The 9,764-nt window shown below is 35.9% G+C and overlaps 1 protein-coding gene across 5 annotated transcripts in view; it reads right to left on the reverse strand.

The window, feature by feature from the left end:
• The window catches only part of KMT2E (lysine methyltransferase 2E (inactive)), a 128,837-nt gene extending 119,359 nt beyond the window's left edge, over nt 1–9,478 (reverse strand). For 2 of the 5 annotated variants that reach the window (XM_067564489.1, XM_067564486.1), the window contains exon 1: nt 9,166–9,478. The gene's annotated coding sequence lies outside the window, so the exon portion shown is untranslated. Of the gene's footprint in view, nt 1–2,121; nt 3,727–9,165 lie in introns of those variants that run through there. The other 3 variants (XM_067564488.1, XM_067564492.1, XM_067564487.1) reach the window with 3 other exon arrangements.
• Nucleotides 9,479–9,764: the final 286 nt, after the last annotated feature.

The following is a 9,764-nucleotide window of genomic DNA, read 5'->3' on the forward strand; positions in this document are numbered from 1 at the left end:
TAAGCATACAAAAACATAGATAACATTTTCCTATTTTTTCTCCACGTTAAGCCATTTAATAAACAGTTTTGTATCCATTAGCAAAAGCAATTTTTGTCACGGCCTCCTTCAAAGCCACATTAGTGGCAATGCCACCATACTTTTCATTCTCACTCCCTACCTTTAAATATTTTGGTAATTATAGAAAAAGCATATGCTAAATGAAAAACTTCATGAGAAGCAATTTTAGATGTGCATACACTACACCATCCTATCATTGTTCAGAACACAGTATTAGGAATACGTTTTCCTAAGTCTAGTTATTCTGAATACTAATACAGAGATTAGATCAGATGTACAATATTCCAATGATATGTGGAACAATTAAGTGAGGTACTCTGAATATTAGATGTTACTAAGGAAGTGCATTACCTTTGGCCAGACTTTGCAGAGAGCCCACCCTCCCTCAAAACGTTAAGGATTATGTTAGAGCTTAGAATGGGCATTCAATTCCCAGGGACCACAATATCCTTTACCATAGCGAAATCCAAGTAGTGTAATACAGATGACCACTAGTCCAGATTTAGACCTCAATTGGCTTTCTTGGGTAACCCTCTACAGAAACTGACTAGCATCCATCATTCCAAATTTCTGTGGCCAAAGAGAACAAAAGGATGAGGAAAAAAGGAAATAGAGGGAAGAGAAAATAAAGAACAGAAGGAGATGAAAGATAAAAGAACCATGACACTCCTGAATGAGGAATTTCACAGGGAAAAACAAAACAAACACAAAAGCCTATCACCTCCTCCCAAACACTCAATAAGCAGTTAAATAAATGAAAATTATGTTCAATAGTGGCAAAGTCAAACTGCCCCAGAACAAAGCTGCTCTTCTTGGTTTCTCCCTTAACTCAGTCGCTATATTCAGAAAAAACAATGAGAGTTCTGTGGCACTTTAAAGACTAACAAATTTAATTTTTGTAGGCATAAGTTTTCGTGAGACTCAGCTCACTTCGTCAGATGCAGAGGTAGAAATATACAGTAAATAGGAAACAGATATACAAGTGCATAGAGAACAATGGGGGAGGTGGATGAAAGCCGGGTACTTGAGGGCCAATGTCAAGTATCCGGCTTTCACTGAGGGAGGAGAAAAATAATATTCAGAGGAGGCCTATCTATATCCAAGTCACACCAAACATGTGGAAAGAGACAAGAACCGAGAAGGTAAAGTGGAGGGAGAGCAAAAAGCACAGTGGAAAAGTTTATTCTTTGGCATGGGCAGTACAAAATTTTGTTCTTTATTAATTTGCACAAGATACTGTTTAATACAAGTCAACCAGTATCAGCCACTTCTCTTACAGTAATTCAGTATCATAGCTATTACTGTTACATGCAAAATTATTTTAGGTAAGATCTCATAGGACACATCAAGATAACAGAATTTGTAAAGAAGTTGCACAGTAGTACAAAACTTGTTTTCCTAAATCATTCTTCCTACCAGTTGTTTCCTTCCAAACATATGATCTAACATACTCATTGAGCAGTAGATTAAAGTAGTATATTTTAAAGATGTTCATGAAACAATTTTCTGTGAAAAACTTCCATATATCTCAGTTTATTGGCATATAATGCTATCAAAATTCACAACGAGCATTTCAAATAAGTAGAGTATTTTTGCATTTATGTGCAATTAATATTCAATAAGTATGCTCAATAAGTTACATCTCTTTGACTGGGGAGGCTAGCTATGGATTTATTTTCTTTAATGTGTGACAGTTTACTTATCACCAGTTCATACACTGAAAGGTCTTGATTATATAACAAATATTTCAAGAAAAACATTCTCAGTCTCAGTTTCTGAATGCAGTATTTTTAGTTAGGATTGGAGGGGTTTTTTTGGTTTTTGCCTTTTTCTGTTATAGGCAGAAGAAAGTAATAAACTTTAAAGATATATTACTATTACTGTGATAAAAACATACCGAATATTTTACTGCATTCACCAGAAAGGTACAATTAAAACTATCAGTTGATAAATAACATGGAAAAAGCTCACAGGTATCAGGAGATTCTGGTACAGTTTTTGTTCCAGTTGATATAACAAATTTGATATTTTTATTATATTTAATCTGAATCAAAGACTGACCTTTTAGCTAAACTCTTCTATTTTATTCTAAATATTTTCACTGATGTAGGATTCCCACACAGTTTTCCTCCACTTCCGTATGTTACATTTGGTATGAACGGAGGTTGGATTGGAACTTCCACTTGTGTCTTGGGAAAAGGTTGGAAGAAGGTTTGATCTCCTTATGCTTCAGTCTGGTAACCCAAACCCAGGAAGACTGGAAGTTTTAATCCTTCAAATAAATAGGAGATTTTAGTTTTTTCTTGCTGTTGGGAGTTTCCTCTCTCTGTTGAGCAAGTATATTAAATACAAAAATTACTGTTTTACCACAAGTCCAGTCTGGGTAGATTTTTTGGTTATATCATCATGTTATACATATTCCTACATGTTTTAACCCCAAGAATTCTTTCAGTCATGTTCAAAAAAGTCACAGCACACAATTTAAGCATTTTCAATCCCCTTCAAAATATGGTTCCCATTTCCAGACACTGCACTGATCACATTTTGAGTTTTAATGTCCATCCAAAACTAAATTACGTGATTTACAATTGTTATATTTAGGGATTACAGATTCTATTTATTTTGATAGCTTGGTGCTTTCTCTTCTTAGAAAAAAAGATTTTTATAGGGTTTTTTTAAATTATGGCAGCATAATTCTGAGCTGACATCTGTTATATCATTAGCTCATGATGGTTTTAACATTCATTTCCAAATGACACAGGCAGAAGTTGTGACTTTTGACTACTTGGTATCTTTGCTGGATGCAAACACAGACATGTAGATACTTCCTAAGCAACTGTTCTGCGTGACCTGGAAGTGAATGAGAGCAAACAGCAGGGACAGGAAGTGAATGATTTAAAAGAATCCCATGAGGAAACATTTTAATTTCTATTATAATGGATTTTTTTAAAAATCAACATGATTATTAAAATGTTAGAAGTAGGGTTTTATCAGCTGCTTACAGCTTAAGCTGAAAATTGAACTCCCTCAACTACACAACTGAATGTTCTGCTATTAAAGATGGAACTCTGCCTTAACATACATTGAGACAATTACAGTACTTTTGAATCAAAAGTTGAAGATTATAAGTAGCAATACTTAATTTCAGATTTTTTATACATTCAACAATCTCATTCTACAACTGTATTCTGAGAAAATAGATAACTATGATAAAAAATTGTTACCCCACTTCATCTTCCCAAAAATACTAATATGTGGAAAAACCTCTTAACACTTCTCTACTGTAAGTCCTCTGCTCCCCAACTTCAAAATAGATAGTATCTACAGTGAAAAATATTTTCACAGCAGTGAAAGAGTGTCTCTAAGCCAACTGTTAAGATATGATCAGCTGTCTAAGGACAGAATATCAGTTGCCTGATGTAAAAGACAGATGGCTCTAAACATGCTCTATTATAACCACACCTACTAGTTTAGGAGTAACTTTCCTTTGACTAGTTAAGACATAATGAAAGTTAAAATTATCAATTATATCCAGCAGAATATTTCTAAAACTTAAGTTAGAAAAATTTAAGAAAAAAACCAATATTATGCTGAAACACCTTAAAAGCTTAAGTTGTTTAAAACAATCAGCCATAGTTCTTTGAATAAAGGAATCCAAGCCATTTAATATTTTTACTTCTTATAGTTCTGACTTTAGAAGTACATAAGATTGTCTTCATCCTTGAAATTTAACTTTCATCATCATTTTGAATAGAGTGAAAAATAGAGGGTTTTAATATATAAAAATAAATCAATGTAGTTCCTATTTCAGTTATAAAACATGCACAAGAAAGCTCACTAAAATTAGTCCTACTCTAGTTATATCATGTCTTGATTAATGTCAAGAATATTTTCTTTCACAGATTCTAAAAGATCAATTTTAGTTCAAGGATTACTGAAGTTCTATGACACCCAAAAATAACCTCCCCACAAAAAACCAAACCCAAGGGAGGAAACCCTTTCTTTCCAAATCAGAACTTGTGTTGTGTAGCAGATATTAAAAGAAAATAAAAGATAGTTTTTGAAAATCTGGGCCTAAAGTAAGTGCTTAGAGTTAGGCTCTTAAATCCATATTTTGGCACCTTAAAATGTGGCCTGATTTTCAAGAATGTTGACTGCTCGCTCAGCAGTTCCCATTTTAGTCTTCCATTAGTACATTGTGATCTGAACGAAAGACAATATGAAGGGAATGACAGGTCTCCCCTTTAAAAAAAAAAAAAAAAAGGAAGAAAATCATTAACACAAAAATTGTTCTACGGCCTGTCCATGATGTAAAGCATCATGCCCCTTCAGCATACTCTTTCAAAATGTGAAGTAGGTGTATCAGCAAATCGTTTGTTCAATCTCTGGAAACGTACTTCTTGGAGTAAGAGTTACTTCTCTTTCTTTAATTAAACCTCACTGACAGAGTAATAAAATAACCAGATATCTGATAAATCATAAGTTATCATGTTGTACATGAAACTGCAGTCTCGAAGGCTCAGTAATCATAAAGATGAATTTTTACTATTTTATAATACATTTTTAAGGGGACTGTTCTATAAATTTATCCAAGTAATTGTCTACCAAAACAACAATCTTTATGAAATTCGAAAGAAAAATCTCAGTGATCTCACAAATTTCTAGTAGATATTATATGAAAACTCAGCATCATTTATTTTATTTTATATACTGTTGTTTCTTTTAGAAATTATTGCTGTACTCCATTTTAACAAAGCTATAAAGACAGCATTAATGGAGTTTCATCCTGGGAAATTACAGCAAAATCAAAATTTCTTTCTTGTAGGGTGAAGGTGGTCCAAAATCTTGTGCAAGAGATGATCAGATGTTATTTCAGGAGGCAGGATAAACTTTTGTTAAAGTTTTTAGTTTGTGGCTAATAAGAATAGAAACAGAATAACACACAAATAATTGTAATTAGAGAGAAACATGCTTCTGAATGAAGTTAAAGTCTTAGCTTTCAAACTATGATAAACACAAATACAGATTCTGACTTAGTGCATTTAAACAAACCATGATACAGATAGCAGTATCTGTTCCAGGGTCACAGTCCCACAAAATTTGTTTCTGAGACACTTTTAAACTATAAATAAATATGTTGATGTCACAAAATCAGGAATCAATTTAGTAACAAACTGATTTCCCCACACCCTGGCCAAAGGTCTCCTTTAGGAACTTTCCTTTGACACTAGAACAATTTGTACCCTTATCAATATGTTAAAATTTGGTATATACCAATTCATAGTGTTCACATAATGAATGACTTATTTAAGTAAATTCAGAGAATTAATGCCCCAACTCTTAAGACGTACATAGGTACTCGACTTTATGCTCTGCTATTAATCCTATTGAAGTCATATTAAACAAAGCATGTGCTTAAGTCCTTTGGAAATGGGGCCTAACGATAATATTGCAGGCTTCTTAGGAACCTAAATTTGAAATCCATTTCTATATTCTGGCTGTTTCTCAAAGCCCAACTAAAAATAAAAAACTGTTAAATAAAAACAATTGTCAGCAAGATTCCAATGAAAGTTTAGTTTAACTTTAACAAAGTGCTTAATAAATATCAATCAATGCATCCTAAAAATATTAAACTAATTTTTAATTAGTTTAATTGGGGGGAGGGGGGGAGAGGGTGAAGGGAGAGGAGTATTTACCTCCTTCCCTCCCCTCAATATTTTTCTCCTCATAGCTTAAGGTATTTCCCAGATCACTAAAGTCATTCCAAAATGATTAATACTATCACAGCTAATCAGATGACCAAAAATGTATAGATGGCTTTAGTACTTGGAGTCCAGATTACTGAAAGACTACTCAAATATTAAGTCTGACATTTGGAAACATATTGGTACATATGGAACTTATAACAAAGTGTCAGAAATTTTGAGATTTCAAACCAAGTCTCATGGATATAGTCTCTATTACACAAAAAACAAAAACTATTTTTTAAATTTAAAATTTATCTGTGGAATTTTATTTATTTATAGACTTCACTGTGGTATTCATCTTATAATATCCAAGCTCCTCAAAAGCATTAATGAATTTGGCCTTGAAAACACCCTTGTGAGATAAAGTATTACTATCCCCATTTTACAGATGGAGAAACAGAGAGAGGAAAAGTGACTCTCACAAGGTCACCCAGAAAGACCTTCTAATTCCCAAGGAAGTTTCGTGGTAAAAATGTTACTTAGACTACAGAAGCTTTTCAGATCACTTTTATGGCATGGGATATTGTTTGTTTTAAAACAAGTGTTGCCATGTATACCTATGATTCTCCTTATGTGACCCTAATCATGTTGAAACTACCACCTATACGGACAAAATATACCCCTTAGCTTCTTGATATTTGCATACAAGTCCTATTAGCATTAGAAACTTAGGTAACAGAATCAAAAATAGAATCCTAAGGAAATTATCAGAATTCTAATCAAGTAAACCACACAAGTTTATCACAGACCCTATAGCCATCCCCAATTTATTAAAAATATATAATTTAGTGAAATATATGGATTTAAATTTTAAAAATTAATATTATAGCAATTTGTTCATCCAGTAACCCTGTCCTATTAACGCACTGCTTGTGTGGTTTAAGTCACTCAGCCTTTGGCCTTGCCACACACAGGACATGTATTACAGGACTATTAATGCATACCTTCAAAGTCTTATTTCTTGGCTGATACATATCTAAAGAACAGATTATCAATTCTTCCAAAACAGTGCAAAGTAATAATTGTAAGTTAAAATTATTCACACATCGAAGAATGGTTTGCTTCTGGAACAGTATTCCACATTTGGCTCTTAAAATCCAGAAAGTTCCAATATTCTACTCAAATGGGAAACAGCATCTCATAAAGCAGACACACCATGGGTTTGAATTTACATACTTCTATTTAACTTTTGCAATTTTAGTTTAACATACTAAAAAGACATGTTTCTTCAGATTTGTGGCTCACAACTGCATTCAATATATCAACTACTAAAAGAACATGTTCTTGCTTCTCCACCCTTTCCCCCCACACACACAAACACTATCATCTTTATGATGATACTAAAAGGTTCATGTTTCATTTGGGACAGGAAGTGAGAGAGTAGGCACTGTAGTTTCACTTAATTTTTTAGGTGCATCATCAGACAGTTTTTACACTTTCCTTTTTTGTTAACTCATTAAATATATATTGTATTCTCACGCTGAAAAATTACACATGGGGAAGAAAGCTTTACACCTGAAGAAGCAAAGTAACAGGTTTTAATCTTGCCTGGATATTTCCTTGAACAGTAACCTCAAAATGTTAAACTAGTATTCCTAAATTATAATGTTAGATTAACATTACCATCTCCAGTAAAGAAAGTATTTTGTCAAAGATTAACCTGACATTCACAAATGCAATGACTATTTAAGAATTTAGTTAGGATTGTTTTAATCTTTTTTTATAAGTATTATTGGTCCTTGTGTTAGTAACAGATGTATTGCGCTACATATTTAGGTTAACTAGCATGGATATAGGATTTTTTTCAAAATATTATTAAAACAAAAGTGAAGAGATTTACATGGCTTACATTTAACAATCACACATACACACAAAGATACAAACACACCCCCCAAGAAGCTACCTGAGTCTATCGTCTCCCCACCGGTAAGAGTGGTCTTGTTCATTTGCCTTTCACACTCTTAACCAATAAAACCTATCAGCTGGAATACAGCATTTTAATCATAGTAAAGTCAAGACATATTTTGTACATGACTTGAAGAAAATAGCCTTTTCATTTGAACATAACAAGCCAGTAATGTGCTGCAGACAAATGCACTGCAAGGGGTGTGGAGGACCCAAGCTGATTAGATTACCACAACATCAGCCTGGGGCCGCCATTTTTAGAATCTCTAAAGGACAAAAGAGGGAAATTACAATTTGTACTCCACATTTACTATAAATAACTTAAAAAGTACAATGTTTATGGTCAAGCATTTACATGCCCTACCTATGCTCTGAGCCAACTCGTTCAGTTCACTGAGGTAGGTCTCAAAAAACAAAAAAGCCTTTCGTTATTAATCCCTTTAGGTGATGTAAATAAACTAAAACATTCTTAAGTTCTGCCTTTAATATAATGTAGTGGATACAATTTTAGGGACCTCAGGGCTTTTATCTACCGCACATTCCTAAATGACTGAGCCTAAGGGAATACTGGACCTTGATAATCACACTATATTATGTTTCTTCTACCCTATTAGTACTACACAGTGGACAGTTTGTTTCTCCTCCCTTACGTCTGCAGCAATAGGGTCTACTCCACGAATGCCTTTCAAGAAAAAGGTTTAGATGTGCCACACAATGAAGCACGAGCGCTAGGTATAAAAACTACAAGGCAGCAAAGATAAGAATTATAAAAATATCTTAGGCTCCTTACCATCTCTACAAAGGGGGTGGGGAGAATCATCCTGTTTTAAATTGACACAGAAACTCTTTAGAACTGTTTTCCGTTTGTGCAGGTTACACCACAGACGAGATATTAAAAGGGAGGAGGAAGGGAGGGAAGGAGGTGGGGGTGTGGAAGGGAGAAAGATTAGGCCTATAATGAGCCATTTTAGTATCACAAAACAAAAATATACAGGATGGGGGAGAAACTAAGCTTCAGGAATACAACCCAATAAGCAATCATGTCATTACACATGCCTGCTCTTAAACCCTAGGTCTACAGAAATATATGTTGTGTATCATATAATATCCCCTCTTGGGTTTGTTTGGTTTTAATCAAAATGCATAAAACTGGCATAACTGCCAACAGAAATCCCCTCAGCGCCTCCAGATACAGTAACCCGCCATATTCACACGATATAACGACTCCCTTTCATTTTTAAACCAACCCATACAACATGAATCCAAAGCAATTTATACAGAATCACGCGCAGTTTAGGGGGGAGGGGACCTCACACCCCACCCCTCCCAGAGGTAAAGGGATACCTCCTTAACGTTTTAACCCTTACTAGGACCACCCCTCACCCTCCCGCACCCTCAGCACCCCTGGCAGCAGGACACACTCACTCACCATAACAGTACACAGGAGACTCACCTGTAATGGTCACAGGCCAGGCAGCAGGACCCCCTTAGCTGAGCCCCTTTCCTATCCCTACCAAAACAATGCAACAGCCCCACTGCGGATGTCCCTAGCCTGAACAGGACTCAGCCCTCAGCGAACTCTGGTAAAGAGGAATCAGCAGAAGGGTCCCCCAGACCACCTCGGTGCACAGAACCCTGCAGGGAGCAGCTGGGAAGCGCCTTTGCCTTGGGACCTGTGTACAAACCCCACTGCCGCTGCTGCTGCTACCGTCTCCCTCCTCTCAGCCTCCTACGCTCCTTCTATGTCACTGCCTCTCTCTGGGAAAATGGCGTCCTCCGCTCTCCCGTCCCCTCCCTCCCACTATACGGGGCTCACCCGTCCCGCCCGACAGGGGCAAGGTTACCAGGGCGAAGCCAAACAGCCGCCATTTTCCTTGTGGGCTGAAGAGCGCAGTCTGTGTCCGTTAAGTCCTCCCTCGTGCCGCCGTGTCCATTTTACGAAGGGGGTTTCCTCACGCTATTAAATTGTTCGAGGGCCGGGGCCAGAGAACGCGGCCCCCGAACGAAAAGGCGAGGGGGGGATTCCCCAAAGGGGCCGCCTAGGAAACGGCA

This window comes from Emydura macquarii, unplaced genomic scaffold, assembly GCF_026122565.2.
Source record: "Emydura macquarii macquarii isolate MOO-44397 ecotype Brisbane River unplaced genomic scaffold, CSIRO-AGI_Emac_v2 contig_2636, whole genome shotgun sequence".
Lineage (NCBI taxonomy): Eukaryota > Metazoa > Chordata > Testudines > Chelidae > Emydura > Emydura macquarii.